This window comes from Silurus aristotelis (assembly GCF_946808225.1).
Source record: "Silurus aristotelis genome assembly, chromosome: 11".
NCBI classification, from domain to species: Eukaryota; Metazoa; Chordata; class Actinopteri; order Siluriformes; family Siluridae; genus Silurus; species Silurus aristotelis.
In genome coordinates this window covers 18,361,335-18,381,784 of record NC_139584.1, presented here as the reverse complement: position 1 = coordinate 18,381,784, position 20,450 = coordinate 18,361,335, and the positions used below count along the sequence as shown (strand labels likewise).

The 20,450-nt window shown below is 40.8% G+C and overlaps 1 long non-coding RNA gene across 1 annotated transcript in view; it reads left to right on the top strand.

Annotated features, from left to right (window-relative positions):
* Window positions 1-11,654, top strand: part of LOC310733400 — a 33,514-nt gene extending 21,860 nt beyond the window's left edge. Inside the window, exon 7 of the long non-coding RNA XR_014535709.1 lies at window positions 11,496-11,654. This is a non-coding gene — a long non-coding RNA (uncharacterized lncRNA). The remainder of the gene's footprint in view (window positions 1-11,495) is intronic.
* Window positions 11,655-20,450: the final 8,796 nt, after the last annotated feature.

Here is a 20,450-nt window from a genome sequence, read left to right as displayed (position 1 = left end):
GCTCTGAGACAACCGTGGTGAATTGTTTGACAGTGTGATTTGTCAACTTCCGTTCTCTCAACAACTCATCAAGCTGCTCTTGCACCTCAGATGCGTTCCACGACTGTACAGGCTTACTCTTGAAAACAAAAGCTAACTCTTTGTCAGGGCAGTTACGAATGAACATAACCGCTACCTCTTTGCTTCTGTTATCCAGAGTTCTGCCTTCCCATTTTAAACTTTGCTCAGCTACATCTGCCGCCTTAAGTCAAGTCTTATCCAAAAGTCCCAAGCATTCTCTTTGGGATGTGGTCTCACAGAGTAGAAGTCAGCCAATGGAATACCAGAACTGCTCTGGTCCCCGAAGTGCTGCTTCAAAACAGAAAATACCGAGTCAACAGTAGCAGTTGTTGAACCATTACGCAGCCATACTCTCATTACATCTCTGGCCCGCCCCATAACTCTGTTCATTATCTCATCAACAAGTTCAGAATCTGTCATATCAAGTTTGTTCAAATACACCCCCATTATGTCTTCCCATTCCATGACTGAGTATTTGTCTGAACTATCTCCTCTAAAGTGTGGTGGTGCGGACACCTCAGCTCTCAGGATCAAGTTCATTTTTGACGCATCAATGACCGTAGTATTTGATGGGTCAGTCCCCTGCGAACTGACACCCTCCTGAAACACCCTAGCAGATGTATGATTAGAAAATTCAGTCATCAGACTTTTTCTAATTGATTGCCCAATCTCAATACCAATTTGATTTATGAGGTTACTCATTTGTCCAGACATTTCTGACTCATTAGGGCAGAACTCATAGTTACTGGCTGCAGCCTGGACTGGACTACCACACATTTCAGCTCTCTCACTGGCAGAAACATTGACTGTCCTACCCCATCCTGTACTACAGTACTCAGGATCTTCAAATGGCCTTGTTTTGTTAGGCGTATTTACAAGACTGCCCCGCCCTCTACCCGCTGTAAATGCATTGTCCCACCCCGAATCACTTCGTTTGTCAGCCATTCTGCTCAGGCATCAGAATACTCTCAAAACACAAAAATATTAACAAAACTTAATATTTAAAGAAACCTTTTGACTCACAATGGAATAAAATAAAATAAAAAAATTAAAAAATAAATTGTCCTTTAACCCTATATAAGACGCAGTCCACTTTATTCTTTTTATTTTTCCTAGTCCTCCAAAAAAAAAAATCAACTTATGAAGTGAGGTACCTTTAACACACAGTACTGTTAAAACAGTTAGATGGTGACTCTCCTCGACGATCCGGTCCGCTGCTAACTCGATCTAGCTCGGTCACCACTCACCAGTCCAACAGTCTATAATTTATCTAACTGCACCTTTAACGTTTAATATCTTCAGCATCCCATTAGCAGTCACACTCCACATCAACAAACCCGGCGGTCAACAACGATCAACCAGTCGACGGGTCACGGCACCAGTTTTGTAGCGGCTGTTCCTCTGCGTTGTGTTAATTTTTGATGGTAAATAAATAAGGATCTTCCACACAAAAGCTGGTTTTACGGGGAGATTTATTCTCTGTGCCTCTCTCCTGTGTAGCAAAACCTGTGTAGCAAAACATATAACCATACAGGCACTGTTATCCGCAATGCTCATTTAGTCTGCCTCTCTCCTCTAGTGCCATTGCAGGAAAGAGCGCAGAGTAACACAACCACTCACACTTTACAAAACACATTATATAAAAATAATTCACAACCTTATAATTATCATAAAGAAATATGCAACAGCATTATAATTATTATGTAGAAACACAACAGTATTATTGTCTTATAAATACCTGTGTAGCAAAACATATAACCAGACAGGCACTGTTATCCGCAATGCTCATTTAGTCTGCCTGTTAACCACAAAATATATATTAAGTACAACAGATAATTACCAACAGAACTCACAATAAATGCAGAGTATAATAGATATCAATACACTAGGATTTATCGTTAGTGTGCCCCGAAAATACACGTAAGCAGTACTTATTTGAGATGTTAGCCGCTTAGCTGCTAATACATCTCTCACACGTGCAACGCACACTCCTCATTGCAATCTCACACAATACTCAAATAAACTACATTTACCACATTAATAACTTGAACTAATGGTCAAACATAACATCACAGACTATTTCCTCACATTTAAACATGACAAACACTTATAACACTGTTTAACACCAGTAAAACAGGGCTCATGAAATCGTACCTCTCTCCTCTAGTGCCATTGCAGGAAAGAGGACGAACTTCTAATTGCGCTGCCTGTTAAACCGCTCACTACGTATGACGTGAGCTGGCGTACATACTATAGTTAATAAAAGCCCGTAACGTTTTCAAAATAAAATACTCAAACAGATGGTAATAAAAACAAATAATATAATAAAAAAAATAACAAAAAAAGTATAATCTGGTGTAACAACATATCCCTGCTACACACACACAAATTTTCCAGAGAGTGAGAGAGAGTGAGAGAGAGAGGGGGTCCCGCCCGCAACGGCGCGCAGACCCTCACACGCAGAGAGACAAAAAAAGCAGAGGGAGAGGGGGGGGTTTCGCCCACAGGGAGAAAGAGGGACTTCACTCGCAGCTGAGCGCACACGCGCAAGCACAAACACACACTTAGTTCCCCTTTATTTATTTGTTTATTATTATTATTATTATTATTATTATTATTATTATTATTATTATATATATTTTTTTTCCCTCAAAGCGCACACACGTTTTCCTCAACACACACACACAAATTCCACATACACTATAGTCGACTCAGTCATACAAACTTATAGCATGCTATTTTGCCGCACCTTTATTCTATTTTCTCTTTATTTCCTTCCTTTATTAAATTTTTGCTACCTGATTGATATGCAGAAATTCAAATGACAGTTGCATCATCACCTAGCTCGTCAGCTAATTAGTCAGAGTGGGAACTTTAATTGAATTTTAATTCTGCATCATCCAGTTCCCAGAACTGACCTGAAATCCACCTAGTGAATGCCCAGGTTTTGTGGCCTGACTTAAATGTCACCTCCCTGAGGGTTTTTGTCCAAATCTTGCGGCTTCTTCTTTAAACCTTCTTCTTACTTTTCCCTTTTTATTTCAACCTTTATATTCCTGTTTTCCTTTATTTCCTTAACTTTTTTACCATATTCAACTGTTTCTCAAAAGCAATCACCTTTATGCTTTTTTACTTCAGCTTCAACTCTTATTTTCTTCACTTCTCTCTTTATTCCTGTTCCTTTTATCTCTTAAACTTTTTACTTCACTTCTTTTCTATTGTAATTCAACGTTTAATTTTCCTTAAAACATCATTACAGTCAAATCCCCCCTTTTGCGCTGCCCAGCAGTGCAAAAAAAAAAATTTAGAACGGAGAGCCACCCGAACCGACAAGCACAACACAACACTCAACAACCCCCACACAGGCCTTTAACGGTGTGACCCAACAGCAGATAAACGGAACCCCAAACGCTCACCGTTTCAGCCGGCCGGACAGATCAGGGAGCAGTCGTCGGAGCAGACCCGCGAGGCTGAGAAGGCCGCAACACGCCCAGGATTCGTGACGCCAGGAAATGTTGTATATTCGTCGTCTTGGTGAGGTGTAGTTGTCGGCTGGAAGGACTCTTCTTAGACACCGTATTTTGTGTAAATAATGATTTTATTCAAAACAGAAATATAGCATCTTTACAGGCCTTCCGGTCAAGCTTGGAGTCAGCACGCTCTGATTCAAAGTCTGACTTTAGATCCATGCTTACACACACATTAAATGCTTGCCCGTTTCCCGGGTCCACCTCTTAATGTAAATGAGATGCATATGAGCTTACTGTACAATAATGTTGAACCTAAAGAGAAGCCTGCCTTTGCCCTGACTGAAATGTCCAGATGTTTCCAGGGGTTACATTCCCAGATCATAAAACATAAAGCACATCCTGTTTTCCTGTACCTCCTCGTATATGGTGAACGGGTCAGAGGTCGCCTCCCAAAAGGATATACATCCTGGACCACATTCTATATTTGTTTTAAGAACACGGCGCCAGTCTCCCTGTAGTCTTGAGATAACATTAAAGCCTTCTCATACACTTTTGCTTAAAGAGAACCATCTGTCCCGGCGGTTCAGTAATTAACTTTTGGCCTCTCCAGGAATGTCACCATTGCAGAATAACATGAATTTAGGCCTTTTGATATTACACATTTAAGATACTATACATTTAAGATACTACAGTAGCTAGTGTAGCTAGACAGCATCGGATGGTGGTCTGTAGGATGGTTTTGGAGGTGAAGAAGAAGAGAAGGAGAGTGAGGACTGAAAGAAGAATAAGATGGTGGAAACTGAGGGCGGAAGACTGTAGTGTGAGGTTCAGGAAAGTGGTCAGACAGAGGCTCAGTGGTGGTGAAGAGGTGCTGGACAATTGGGAAACTACTGCAGGAGTGATGAGGGAGACAGATAGAAAATACTTGGTGTAACATCTGGAAATAGAAAGGAAGACAAAGAGACGTGGTGGTGGAATAAGGAAGTACAGGAGAGCATAAGGAGAAAGAGGTTGGAGAAATTGGGATCGACAGAGTGATGTAAAAATTAGGCAGGAGTACAAGGAGACGCAGCAGCAGGTAAAGAGGTATGTGGTGAAAGCCAAGGAAAAGGCATATGAGGAGCTGTATGAGAAGTTGGACGCTGAGGAAGGAGAAAGGGATTTGTAGCGATTAGCCAGGCAGAAAGAGAGAGCTTGGAAAGATGTGCTGCAAGAAAGAGCAATAACGGATGGAGATGGAAAGGTGTTGACTAGTGAGGCGAGGGTGTTGAGAAGATGGAGGGATTATTTTGAGCAGCTGATGAATGAGGAAAATTAAAGAGAGAAGGTTGGATGGTGTGGAGATAGTAAAGCAGGAAGTGGATAGGATTAGTAAGGAGGAAGTGAAAGCAGCGATTAGGACGATGAAGAGTGCCTGAGGAATGGAGAAGAAGTGTGCTGGTACCAATCTTTAAGCATAAGGGAGATGTGCAGACCTGCAGTAACTACAGGGAAATAAAGTTAATCAGTCATCACACCATGAAGTTATGGGAAAGAGTAGTGGAAGCCAGGCTGAGAGAAGAGGTGACCATCTGTGAGCAAAAGTATGGTTTTATGCTGAGGAAGAGCACCACAGACGCATTATTTGCTTTAAGAATGTTGATGGAGAAGTATAGAGAAGGACAGAAGGAGCTGCATTGTATGTTTATGGATTTAGAGAAAGCTTACGACAGGGTGAAGAGAGGAGTTGTGGTATTGAATGAGGAAGTCAAGTGTGTCAGAGAAGTATGTAAGGGTGGTGCAGGACATGTATGAGGACAGTGTGACAGCAGTGAAGTGTGCAGTAGGAACGACAGACTGATTCAAAGTGGAGGTTGGCCTGCATCAAGATCGGCTCTGAGCCCTTTGCTGTTTGTAGTGGTGATGGACAGGTTGGCGGACGAGGTCAGACAGGAGTCTATGATGTTTGCGGATGATAGTTATTTGTGGTGAGAGTAGGGCGCAGGTGGAGAAGAGCCTGGAGAGGTGGAGTTATGCGCTGGAGAGAAGGGGAATGAAAGTCAGTAGGAGTAAGACAGAGTACATGAGTATAAATGAGAGGGAGGGCATTGGAGTGGTGCAGTTACAGGGAGAAGAGGTGAAGGAGTTCAGACGCGAGTCTACAGTGCAGAGTAAAGTAATGGAAAGTGTGTTAGAGAAGTGAAGAAAAGAGTGCAGGCAGGGTGGAGTGGGTGAAGAAGAGTGATAGCAGAAGTGATTTGTGATAGAAGAGTATCTGTGAGAGTGAAAGGGAAAGTTTATAGGACTGTGGTAAAACCTGAGATGATTTATGGTTTAGAGACAGTGGCGTTGAGTAAACGACAGGAGGTGGAGCTGGAGGTAGCAGAGCTGAAGATGTTGAGATGTTCGTTGGGAGTGACGACGATGGACAGGATTAGAATCGAGTTTATTAGAGGGACAGCACACATAGGATGTTTTGGAGACAAAGTGAGGGATGCGAGATTGAGATGGTTTGGACATGTGCAGAGGAGGGACATGGGGTATATCAGTAGAAGAATGCTGAGGATAGAGCCCCCAGGAAGGAGGAAAAGAGGAAGACTAAAGAGGTTTATGGATGTGGTGAGAGAAGACATGCAGGTAGTTGGGTTGAAAGAGGCAGATGTAGAGGACAGGGGGGGGGGGGGGGGGGGTATGGAGAAGGATGATCCACTGTGGTGACCCCTAATGGGAGAAGCTGAAAGATGATGATGATGATTATACACTGGCGATCAAAATTAGAGAACAATTTATAAACAATTGAACAATTCTGAAATAATGTCATCTTCACTGCTCAAGAGTTTTTGTCCTGTCTATACCATGCTTCCAGAACACCTTTTCCACAAAATAACTAAGGCATTTCCAAAAAAAAAACATTATTTTGCAGAAAACACACTGATCAAAATTAGAGAACAACAATAACTGTAGCATGGAAAAAGATTACAACAAAATGTTCTGAAGGTTACAACAGTCAGCAATTAGTAGGAAGTGTACAGGCCTCTGCTCTGAATGACTTCAGCACATCTGCGGCAACAGGACAGCACTAGTCTCTCACACTGCTCTGGTGTGATTTTGGTCCACTCTTCTTCCAGTCTCCTCCACAGTTCGGTGACTGTAGTGGGTTTCTTGGCCATAACTTTGTCACCAAGGATTTTCCAGAGGTTCTCTATTGGGTTGAGGTCAGGACTCTGGGCAGGCCATGTTATTATTTCAATGTTTTCAGTTTCAAGGACCTGCTTTACCAGTTTGGTTTGCTGTGTGACATGGAGCGTTGTCCTGCATGAACAATGCGGGCTGATTGGGTGATGAATGCAGGGAAGGAACCATACGTTGTTGAAGAAGGTTCAGATAAACATTTGCATTCACTCTGTCATGTAGCTGTATAAGAGGCCCAACCACTGCTGCAGAAAACATGCCCCAAACCATGACACTTCCTCTTCCACTTTTCACTGACTTCTTTACACTCTTTGGGTTCAGTCTTTCTCCAGTTTGTCGCCGAACATAATGTTTCCTATTGGACCCAAATAAATTAAACTTGCTTTCATCACTAAAGTGAACTTTGGACCAGTTCTCCTCTGTCCACACAACATGTTCCTCAGCAAAGCTTAGTCTATCCATTTGATTCTTTCTGCTAATAAGAAGACGCCCAGCCTTCTTGGCGGACTTGAATGAGTTTGTGATGTTGTAAAGATTCAATATTCTTGAAATCACAGATTTGGAACGACCAACTTGTCTTGCTATGGCTGATAGGGTCATCCCTTTGGCCTTCATCTGGACAACCTGCTGCCGGAGGCTTTCAGTCACTTTAGAACGGCCCACCATCTTGCAGAGTCAGTGAAACTGGAAGTTAGGCTGCCAGTTAAATAGGGGTTTACAGATAATCAAGGAAATTAGCACCAGGTACCAGATTAACACCAATAACTGGGAGGTATCTGAAAGTGTTCTCTAATTTTGATCAGTGTGTTTTCTGCAAAATAATGTTTTTTTTTTTTTTTTTAAATGCCTTAGTTATTTTGTGGAAAAGGTGTTCTGGTAGCATGGTATAGACAGGACAAAAACTCCTTCAACCGTTGAGCAGTGAAGATGACATTATTTCAGAAATGTTCAATTGTTTATAAATTGTTTTCTAATTTTAATCGCCAGTGTAGGTGCCATTTTCAACTTGTTTTTAGGCGGATCCAACATCCTCAAAGCTAATATCGTATCCGAAGTGCTCTTGCTTGGCATGAAACCACACTGCTGCTCACAGATGGTCACCTCTTCTCTCAGCCTGGCTTCCAGTACTCTTTCCCATAACTTTATGGTGTGACTGATCAACTTTATTCCCCTGTAGTTCCTGCCGGCCTGCACATCTCCCTTATTCTTAAAGATCAGTACCAGCACACTCCTTCTCCATTCCTCAGGCATCTTCTTACCTTCCAAAATCCTGTTAAAAAATAGTTCGAAACTCCACTGCATCTCTCCTAAACATGCTCTCACTTCCTCCTTACTAATCCTATCCACTTCCTGCTTCACTATATCCACACCATTCAACCTTCTCTCTCTCTCTCTCTCTCTCTCTCTCTCTCTCTCTCTCTCTCTCTCTCTCTCTCTCTCTCTCTCTCTCTCTCTCATTTTCCCCATTCATCAGCTGCTCAAAATACTCCCTTCATCTTCTCAACACACTCTCCTCACTAGTCAAAACATTTCCATCTCCATCCCTTATTGCTCTATCTTGCAGCACATCATTTCCAGCTCAGTTCCTCTTTCTGGCCAATCGGTACAAATCCTTTTCCTTATCATCTTATTCTTCTTTCAGTCCTCACTCTCCTTCTCTTCTTCACCTCCAAAGCCATCTTGCAGACCACCATGCGATGCTGTCTAGCTACACTGTCCCCTGCCAAAACCTAACAGTCTTCAATCTCCTACATAGAACATAGTCCACCTGTTTTGCACCTTCCTCCGCTCTTATACCTCACCCTATGATCCTCCTTCTTCTTAAAATAAGTGTCACCACTGCCATTTCCATCCTTTTAGCAAAATCTACCACCATCTGCCCTTCCACATTCCTCTCCTTAAAGCCATACCTACCATCAACTCTGTTCCCTTCACCTACATGCCCATTAAAGTCTACCCCAATCACCAATCTTTCATTCCTAGGTACACCTTCCACCACATCATCTAAATCACTCCAGGATTTTTCCTTCTCCTCCATCTCACAACCCACTTGTGGAGCATAAGTACTGATGACATTTATCATCACCCTATCAGAAACTCTCTTCACCTCCACTACACTCTTCCTTCAACCCCCCCCCCCCACACACACACACACACACACACCATTTCTCTTTCCATCCACACCATGATAGAACAGTTTAAACTCCTCCAATGTTCCTGCTCTTACTCCCTTTTCACTTGGTCTCTTGAACACATGTCTACCTTTCTCCTCTCCATCATATCAGTTACCTCTCTCCCTTTACTAGTCACAGTACGAACCCGAACCTCCACTCTCCTACACTTCTTCCCGTGCCGTCTCTGTAAATGTCTTAGGATCATCATATATTACACAATTGATAAAAACATGTCGGTTTGGTTCTGTATCGGGGGATGGGCATGATGACTTCTGCATGATGACTTCTACGCCCGGATCGAGGTGCAGAACAACGTGGTGGCGAAGGAAGACCATCCCTCCTCCCAGTGACCAGGTGCTCTGTCTAACCACAGCTGAAGTGAGGAAAACTCTATGCAGAGTTAACCCACGGAAGTCTGCCGGACCTGACAACATTCCTGGCAGAGTGCTCAGGGAATGTGCAGAACAACTAGCAGATGTATTCACTGACATCTTTAACATCTCCCTGAGCAGCGCCACTGTTCCCACGTGCCTCGAGACGACGACCATCATTCCTGTGCCGAAAAAGTCTTCTGTCTCCTGCCTCAATGACTATCGTCCCGTTGCACTCACACCCATCATGATGAAGTGCTTCGAGAGGCTCGTCATGAGGCACATAAAGACCCAGCTCCCAGCATCTTGAGCGGCTGCATCACTGCCTGGTTTGGGAACTGCACCGTCTCGGATCGCAAGACCCTACAGAGGATAGTGAGGACAGCTGAGAAGATCATCGGAGTCTTTCTCCCCTCTATCATGGACATTTACACCACACACTGCATCCGCAAAGCAAACAGCATTGTAGATGACCACACACACCCGTTACACACACACTTCACCCTCCTACCATCAGGGAAACGGTTCCGAAGCATTCGGGCCGTCACAACAAGACTGTGCAACAGTTTTTTCCCGCAAGCCATCAGGCTCCTCAACAAACATCTGAACTGAACTCTCTCTCACACACACACACATACTCACACACACACACTTACACACAACTGTGTGACTAATCTGTACAACCGGACTCAACACACATACACTTCGCACACCCAGGTTTCAACACCATTTACACCTTTCATTGTCGCAATAATGTTTACATGCCGTTTGTTGCTGATCTTCCGGGACTTGCTCTCTTTGCACAATATTCTGTCCAAATCCTTTGGTCACTGATCACTTTATTTTTGATTGCTGCTTTTGTAGAATTGCACAATTGTTTACATTTCTCTATTTACATTTTTCTGCTACTGTGCACCTTATTCGGTTACGACAGGTTTTACTGGCGGAGCTATTGTTGTTTTAATTTTTATATTTTGTGTATTTTGTATTGTCCTGCACTGTCCTGTGATGTCTTTTGCACTGTTTGCACCAGTTGCACACATGCACTTTATGTGGCGAGGATCTTAGTTCCTGGCCCTGTGTTCTTCTGTTCTGTGACTGTTGTATACTGTTGTTTTATGTTGTTTTATGTAGCACCTGGGTTCAGGAGGAAGGTTGTCTCATTTCACTGTGTACTGCATCAGCTATACATGGTTGAATGACAAAAGCTTCTTGACTTGACATGACTTGATGTGCTTACAGTGCCACAATGAAGTTTATAGTGCTGTTATTTATTTATTTATTTATTTATATATATATATATATATATATATATATATATATATATATATATATATATATATATATATATATATATATATATATATATATATATATATATATATATATATATATATATATATATATATATATATAATTCTTCAGTTTTGCATTTGGCTAGGATCCGTGATACTACTGGTAACAGTCTAGGTGATACCTAGACCCTTCAGTGGTTGCACAGCCAGTCCAACTACTTCAAGATTGCACATCAATATGTGCCATTGCCTGCAGGTTTTTTTTGTCTCCCAGCAGTCTCAAAAGCATGAAGAAGATTCCAGGAGACAGGTAGATACTCCAGGAAAGCTGGACAGGGCCGTAGAAGGTTCTTAACTCATCTGCTCCTTTTTGCAAGGAGGAACAGGAAGGATGAGCACTTCCAGAATCCCACGAAATGACCTCCAGCTGGATACTGGTGTGAATGTTTGGTCACAGACAATCAGAAACCGACTTCATGAGGGTCACCTGATTACCCAACGGCTTTGTGCTTAATGTCTGGCACTGTAGAGCTTGATTGGAATTTGCCAAACAGCACCAGAATTCGCAGGTCCACCATTGGCACTCTGTGCTTTTCACAGATGAGAACAGGTTAACCCTGAGCACATAGGGTCTGGGGGAACTGTGGAGAACTTTGTGGCCTGAAACATCGTTCAGCATGACTGGTTTGGTTAGTGGGTCAGTAATAATGTGGGGAGGCATATCCATGTAGGGATGCACAGACCTCCACAGGCTAGACAATGGCACCATGACTGCCATTAGGTATTGGGATGAAATCCATTTACCCATTGTCTCACCCTATGCTGGTGCAGTGGATCCTGGGTTCTTCTTGGTGCATGACAATGCCCAGCCTCGTGTGGCGAGAGTATGCAGGCAGTTCATCCTGGAAGATGAAGGAATTGTTACCATTGACTGGCCCCCATGCTCACCCACAGGTTACACCTCTCCAGGAGCTCACCGATGCCCTGGTCCAGATCTGGGATCAGATGCCATAGGATACCATCCGCTGTCTCATTAGGAGCATGTATCCAGTCACGTGGAGGCTATACAAACTACTGAGTACCATTTTGAGTTGCTGCAGTGCACTAGCTTGCTGTATTATTTATTCACGTAGATTTTTTGGGTCTGTTTGAATTAAGCCTTCTGTAGGTTGAAAACTTTAATTTCCATCAAATGTTGTGATATACGTTTGTCCCTTACACATTACCACATTACGCTGTCCATACAAATATAGCTAGCTGCCATGATTATTTTTTCCCCCCTATAGAAATACGATGTTTTCAAAGTGTTCCCCATATATATATATATATATATATATATATATATATATATATATATATATATATATATATATATATATATATATATATATATAATATATGTGTGTGTGTGTGTGTGTGTGTGTGTGTGTGTGTGTGTGTGTGTATACAGGTGCATTTAAATGAATTAGAATATCCATAAAAAGATTTTTGTAGTAATTCAATACAAAAAGTAAAACTCATAATATATAGATTCATCACACACAGATTGGTTATGTAAATTTTTTTTTAATATTAGATCTCTCACGTCCAAAGCGCTGACTATAAATGAAATTATTACCGACCAGGAGTTTAATATAATGTGTTTGACAGAAACGTGTTTTAAACCAAATGAATATGTAGCATTAAATGAAGTGAATCCTCCTGGGTATAGTTACATACACCGGCCCCGTCTAAATGGCAGAGGAGGCGGAGTCACAGCTATTTATAATAATAATCTAAGCGTCACACAAAAAACTAAACACAAATGTTTTACATTTTTGTTTAGTTTTTTTGTGTGACGTTTTTGTATGGGTTTTGTCTCTTTTACTTGTTTTGCTCGACCTCGCTACATCATGTAAAGTGTAACGGAACGTTGATTCTAGGTATTCAGTGGCCCTGTCAAGCTCTGCGGGGTCAGACGGAGATCTAATTTATATCGACAGTTCCTGTAGTTGACGTGAAAGTACGCTTAACACGGTAATGTGGCAAGGTACTAATGCAATTACTGAGGCAGATTTTAAGAGATATGGTAATGATATAAAATAGTTTAGACTGTGGAATTATGACAATTTTTTTTTTTTATTCAAATGTTGATAACAAATCAAGAGTGTGTCCACCACTATGAGGTCCTATAACATTCTGATTAATTCCAACTGAATCTATAATGGACACAACTGCTGCTCTTAAGGAGTTTTCCTGATTATCAAAATGAATATTAAAGTCACCAACAATTAATGCTTTGTCCAAAGAAGTAGCTAAATTTGTGATGATATCTGCAAATTCTGAGAAAATCAGAGTAGGGCCCTGGGGGGTCTATAAATAATAATTAATGGAATTTACTGACTAGACCAGCTTTTGAACACTAAATATTTTATGTTGGTGTAAAGAACTTCAAATTTTTTATATTTATGTTTAGTTTTTTTGTGTGACGCTTGGATTATTATTATTATAAATAGCTGCGACTCTGCCTCCTCTGACATTTAGATGGGGCTGGTGTATGTAACTATTCCTATTTAATTTATTGTTAATCAGGTTACTTAAACAGACTTTCTGAGAATTTCTACATTTTGGTTTCTCTCGGGGGACAGACACAGTCTCAATACGGTGGATCCTGAGTGACGACTCTGTGCAGCTAGCAGACGGTCGTCTTAGCCTGTCTGTCTGCTCCCTGAACTTGGACAGTCACTAGTGCTGTTCTGAGACTATGACCTACAGTATACTACAAGAAATAAGAGCAGCAACTTCCCGAGTGCGATGGATACTGTCCTGCCCTAACAGGCCAGCCTTCAAAATTGCTCCTATGAAGCCCACATTACATCTATGAAGCCCACATTATTTTTGAGCACCACTCAGACATCCAGCAGTTCAGCGACCATAACCTGCTGTAAGCTTCATCGCCACGCTACATACAGTAAATGAACATACTTTCCAGAATGCCAACAATTCACTAAATGTTTTTTTTTTTTCTTATGAAGTATTAAATTTTTTTTAGATGAATTGGTGGGTTTTTGTTAATTGTGAGCCAAAATCGTAAAAATTTTTAAGAAATAACACTTGAAATATATCAGTCTGTGTGTGATGAATCTATATAATATACGTTTTACTTTTTGTATTGAATGACTAAAATAAACTTTTGAATGATATTCTAATTTATCAAGAAGTACCTGTGTGTGTGTGTGTGTGTGTGTGTGTATGTATGTATGTATATATATATATATATATATATATATATATATATATATATATATATATATATATATATATAATTTAAAAAAAAAGTTTTCACCATTTAACAAGCAACGTAGCAGATATTCTCCAAAGACTCCAACACAATAATGTTATTTAATATCTGATGTGACACAAGATAACAGTCCAATGTGTGACAAATATTTTTGAGGTATTGTGAAATAAAGCAGATTATAGAGCACTATATTCAATCTTGAAGAAGTAAAACAAAAAAAACAAAAAAAAAAGCTGATTGATGTTCCCTAACAGTATTTCCAAAAATATCCTTTTTCCATGCAGTCGAGCAAAAGTAATGGAACAGCACTGAGCTTCACAAAAGACAGAAAATCATCAACCGGCAATAAAACTATTGATGTTTGGAAAGCCTTGGAACAGCATGGAATCAATGTAAATTTACGCTGCAAGTTTTTGTTGTAGTAATAATAATTAGATTGTTGTAGTAAATAATTGTTCAAAACAGTTTATTTCAATGAACTGGAGAAAAACTTTGATAAATCCAGCCTGAATGATTCACAAATAAATCTGATTTGGTTCTCAAGTTGAATAAATTACCCTGTCGCTGTTTAAGATAATGTCTGCATTTCTTTCTGGAGCTCCTATTGTGTGAAACGTATTATTAATTTTTATTATCTTATTATGACTAATTATTATATTATTATCACTCTAATTATCAATTAGCATATGCTTATTGATAATGACTTTTGTTACATGTAGCAGAAAGATCAGATAGTTAGGGGAGGGGTCCTAGATTACAAATTAGCCAGAGAGTCTAGCAGGAGGGATTTGAACCTGCGACCTTCCGATCCAAAGTCCAATGTGTTAACCACTTAGCTACTTCCTCCCTATTTTTTAAGAGGACAATAAATCTGTAAAAGCTGCACATTGACTACTCTAAAATCTATCCTAGTTTAATTTCAATAGTATTGTTTATTACAATGGTTGCTAAAATGTCAGGGGTGTACTCACTTTTGTGAGATACTGTAGCTGGAGAGCTACAGTGCTAAGCAAATAAACAGCAACACAGCGAAAAGTCTTCTTTTTTTGCATAAAAAAAAAATCAGCATCTTCTGTTTACAGCTGTTTACATGCTTAGAGTATCTCTATGCTCTTCCAAACAGGGAACAGGGTCTGCTGTGGCTAGGCATAAATAGCTCATACAAGCCTATTTAAAAACTTGCAAAAAATTGCACTGTATTTTGTAAAGGTGTTCCGTTTAATTAAAAACAACTCGATTTACATACTTTTTGAACAATGCTTGAATCCCCCACCCCATCCCCCTGGTGTTAGAAAAAGTAACTGGCTAAATTTTACTCTGAGTACATTTTGAATGCGCTACTTTTTACTTGAGTAGATTTTTTGACTGGTAACTTTACTTAAAATTTCATTGAAGTAACAGTACTATTACTTGAGCAGAATGTTTAATTACACTTTCCACCTCTGCTCCTAATTCAATGCTGTATCACAATTAACTACAGATAATAAGATACTACAGAAACACGTACACACTCAACATGTAGCAGTGTTGGTTTCATGAAGATTATTAATTTAAAGCCATACAATTTGATAACTAACCCAGAAGATAACCCAGCAAAAAGCTCTGTCTCTGTCACAGCTCATATGGGTCCTACAACAAGATAATGACCCAAAATATACAGCTTTGAGAATGAAGGTCTAAACACTGGACTATTCTGAGGTGGCCTTCTGTGAGCTCTTATCTAAACCCTATTGAACATCTATGGAAATAGTCGAAACATGTAATCTGGAGAAACACCCTTCAAACCTGAGACAACTGAAGCAGTTTGCTTATGAAGAGTTGGCTAAACTACATGATGACAGATGCAGAAGTCTCACTGAATGCTACAGAAATCATTTGTTTGCAGTGACTGCCTAAAAAGGTTGTCCAACAAAATATTATGTTATGCATCATTGTCCACACCATTTACTTCAATCATTGTACACACCGTTTAGTGTTAATATTTAAATCAGTCCATCAATCCTATTTTAAAATAAATATTATTTTTGCACTGATCATGTACCTAAACCTTTTAAGCTAGCTGTGATCAAACCTAATAAAAAAAAACTCGACCCCATCATCTGTCCAATAACAAATATCAAAATATCAATATTCAAAATATGTCATGCAGGAAAATGCACGCGCGGCAGCGACACGCATATGATGGAATTCCCGGCTCGTCTTTCGGCAATGTGGCTGAGTGGGGCGGATTTATACTGGGCATCGGTGAATACATGGACTTTTATTCATCCTCTTACCCCACTGAAGCAGGCAAAATCGCGCTCCACATTTCCCTACTGTCGGGAGAATCCCTCTCTCTGGCCAGTGAGTTGTCGAGCGCATCTGGAGGCGAATTCAACTCGTGCGCCCGGTTTATCCGGCTTTTTACCAGGGAACTAGGGATGGTCATCGCTAGCTCCGTCCCGCACCAGAGTTTCCCGGAGAGCTCCGCTTCGTCCCAGGACCTCCGGGGGATTTCCACCCTGCTCAAGACCCTGCTCCAGGCCCTCCAAGATGGCTCCGCTTAGCCCCAGGACCTCCAGGAGAGCTCTGCCTTGCTCCAGGCCCTTCAGGACGGCTCCGCTCCGCTCCAGGGCATCCAGGAGATCCTCAGCCTGCTCCAGGACCTCCAATAGAGCACAGCTCCGCCCCAGGGCCTCCAGGTGAGCGCAGCTCCGCCCCAGGACCTCCTGGTGAGCTCCTCTCTGTCTCAGAACGTCCCAGTGAGCGGTGGCATGGCAATCCACAGTTCCTCTGACAGCCCCAGGTCGCTTCCAGAGCCATCTGGCAGTGATGTCGCAGTCCCAGACTCTTCTGAGGGTGACACCATAGCCCCAAGCTCCTCCGATGTCAACGTCTCGCCTCTGGGCTCCTCCGATGGCGACGTCACGCCTCTGTGCTCCTCCGATGGCGACATCACGCCTTCGAGCTCCTCCGATGGCAACGTCTCTCCTCTGTACTCCTGTACTCTCCGTATCCAGCCTTCGTCCTGGCTCCAATCTTCGCCGGTGGTTTCGCTCCATTCCTGGCCTCTGCGATGAGCTGCACACCGTTTCGGACCTTCGCTGGGGGCTTGGTTCCGTCCTGTATCTTCGGGTTGGGCATCGCCCGGTTCCTGCGCTCCGCCTGGGCTGTCACCCCGCCTCGGGTCCTTCCCAGCCTTCCCTGATTCTGCGGCGGTTTTGACCAGGTCCCCGAGTGCCCTGGCCCTCCGAGCATCTGTGGGTTTGGGGCATCAGGTGCCGCCCCCCTCTGGGGGGGGTAATGTCAGGGATCTACCTGCCACGCCCCACTTTGGTGGCGCTCATACCTACGCTCTCCCTGGAGCTCCAGGTTTACCCACGCACACCTGAAGCTCATCATCACTTCACCCCACTCCTACATAAACCCCTCACTCACATTCACTCCCCGTTTGTTATTGAATGTGTTGGACGCTACGTACTGTGTGAATTGGTTCTTTGTTTTATGCAATATCCTATGTTTTCCGTTCCGTTCGGACTCCACTAACCGGTACCGGCTGCGCTTCTCCTCCCCGCCCATTTCGGATCAGCTACGCTTCTCCCCAAGCGCACCTCGGACTCTCACAAGGACTTGTGTGTTCGTGAGTGCGTGTGTGTTTGTACGCGTGCGTGTGTGTGTGTTTGTGTTTGTGTATATCTCTCTCCCTCACTCTTGTCAATAAAACCTGAGCCAGCTGTACTCCGGCTTCCGCCTCCCGTTTCACTCGCACCCTGACAGTAGTGCTCATACCCACATAAGAATAACATTCATGAGATAAGGCTTTATCATAGCACAGAGACTGTGCTGGTTAAAGTGGTGGATTACATACTACTGGCCTCTGATCAGGTTCCTTGCCTGTGTTGCTTAACTTTAGTGCAGAATTTTATATTAGTGATCATACTATTCACCTTGGTAGACTAGAATTTTTTTTCTGGAGTTAATTGAAAGGCCCTTCATTTAAATCTTTCTTCAGCAGCTTCTTATGTAGATGCATAGGTTTCTTTTTGGTAACGAGACCATCAATAAACATATTAGAAAATGTTGTTGTATTCAGTTTATGCTCAATTAAATAGATTAGCAGGCTGAAATAGCAGACTTATTCATTCATTCATTCATTCATTCATTTTCTCCCGCTTATCCGTAATTCGGGTCGTGGGGGCAGCAGTCTAAGCAGGCCCCCGCCTCCGACTGCTGCTCAATCCTCACAGCACCGTCCCTTACGGTCCCTCCTGCAGGTGGTGAGCCCACGGGAAGGCAGACTTATTCATGAGAGTTAAATTTACAAAAAAAAATAAACTTAATAAAAACATTAGCATCTGTATATTTAACATGTACACACCCTGATCAAAAAGGGTCACACAATATTTCTTGATTATGACACACATTCACCATATTAGTTGCTATAATCCAGATCATAACACTGCCCCATTGACTTGTACGGTAGACACTAAGCTTGATATGTACATCACTGCATCCACCTTTCTTAATACAGGGTAAATCAGGACTGATCACACTACATGACTTTTTACCATTGCACCAGATTCTAATCTTTATGTTTCCTAGCTTCTTTTTCTGATTAGCCTAATTAATAATAGGTGTTCTTTATTGTCCATGTGGAAATGCTCTTACTTTCAATATTAATCACAGCCATGAGTTGTACTTTTGTTTTATTTTATAAATTTTTAAATTATTTTAGTAATCTTCAATCACAATTATTCAATATATTTTCCAACCATATTCCTTTTCGAAGATGATGGTTCATTGCTATCCTTCCAGGTTTTAATACAGCGTTGAACAATGCTTTACCAAATTTGAATAGTTTTAGCAATCTTCTTGTTTTCTTTGTTTGATGCAGGAAATGTGACCTTTCTAAAACAACTTTTCCATGACCACATGATATGTCTTCCAAAATGGTTCTTTAAGAAATAAGAAGCTGTTTATTGCATCAGTTAGGGTTAAAAAGCTTGTTTCCAGCTAAAACATAATTAATCACTGTAGTAATTATCCAATGGAAGAGCAAGAACCTAATTGTTTTGTCAAATCCAAGCATTTATCTTTTTAGTCAGGCGGTGTATGTAGCCTCTCAACAACACTCATAAAACTCACTTCTGCTATGCTAATCAGGTTTGCACATGAATTTGAAGAACCTAACTAGCCAGAATTTAATTTCAACTATGAGATTATCTTGGTTGTGCCATTTGATTGTAGATGTAGTCCCCTGGGGTCTGTTCTTAAGAGGTGGATTACTCAGTTAGTTGGATTTTTATTGTTGCCAATCTGACAAGATCTGAGATTGTTTAGTTCTTCAAAGCTCATTCTGGATTTGCTGTCATGGTATCAGTTCTGAAAAATCAAATTTGCTGAGGATCTTGCTTATTACATGTGAACAAGATTAGATGATAGATCATGGCTTTATAAGTGGAGGTGACCATGGAAGTATTTTGCAGATATGTCCTTCCATTTTTAAGAGAGCAATCTGTTGTGGAACGTGCTAGTATAAAACGAGCAGCTTTTCAAATATAATGTGTGATGCAAGGATGGATCTTTTAGTGCAGCACAATGCTTTACTTCTAGAAATAGATAATTTTTCTTATGAGAGAATCATTTACATCTTACATTTCTTGGACCCTTACATTAAAGGTTTGCATAACTTAAGTTGAGATTTCTTGTACACTGTTAGAGCTGCAGAGAACATAGTGAAAAGTGCAGTCAGCTATGTCATTTACAAAGTATATGTGGTGCTAAAGTAATTTTTTTTTTTTTTTTTTTTTTTGTGATGTTTCCAAGATACTTTAAAAAATGTTTTTTTGCCATTACAGGTACATTATAATTGAATAAAATGTCATTTTATCATGAACATGACAATAAGCACTACTTATGTGTGTCTCCTAGGCTTTCTAAATATGATTTGTGCAACAGACTGTACCATCAAAGCCCTAGGAATAAATAAAAAAAAGTGATAATTAGCATAACACATTTACTTACTACATGTGCTTCATTCACCACGTGTTTGGAAACTGGTAAAATATGTTAATGCATTAAATACAACTGCACAAAAGGGGGAGAAGAAACAATCTCAATATAATGTAGTACTAATACATTAAAGATTTGAAATCTCATTTACCAGTAATAATCATGTTGGTGAAAATTTTCTCTAGCTGAATTTAATTGTATTGATATGATACTGTACAGGATTATTTGCTATATCAAAGCCTGAAATTGCTGTCATAGCAACAGGTCTATAACAGGTCTTAAACCTGTTGGGGATAACTTATTCAATGTAAACTAGAATAGATTTTAAAAAGTAAAATAAATTAATTAAAAAAATAATAATAACATGGGGAACACTGACACATTTAAATTGTCAGCAACTTTCTGCCAGACCTTTATTCTCTAATATATATATATATATATATATATATATATATATATATATATATATATATATATATATATATATATATATATATATATATATATATATTTACTCAGTGTCAGATTGACACCTATTGCCCGACCCTAATTGCTGTGGATTTTTTGGAGAGTGTTGCACCACGCCCCGCGCGTCACAAAGCAGCCAATAAGATCTTAGAAAGAAAACCGCGAGGGCT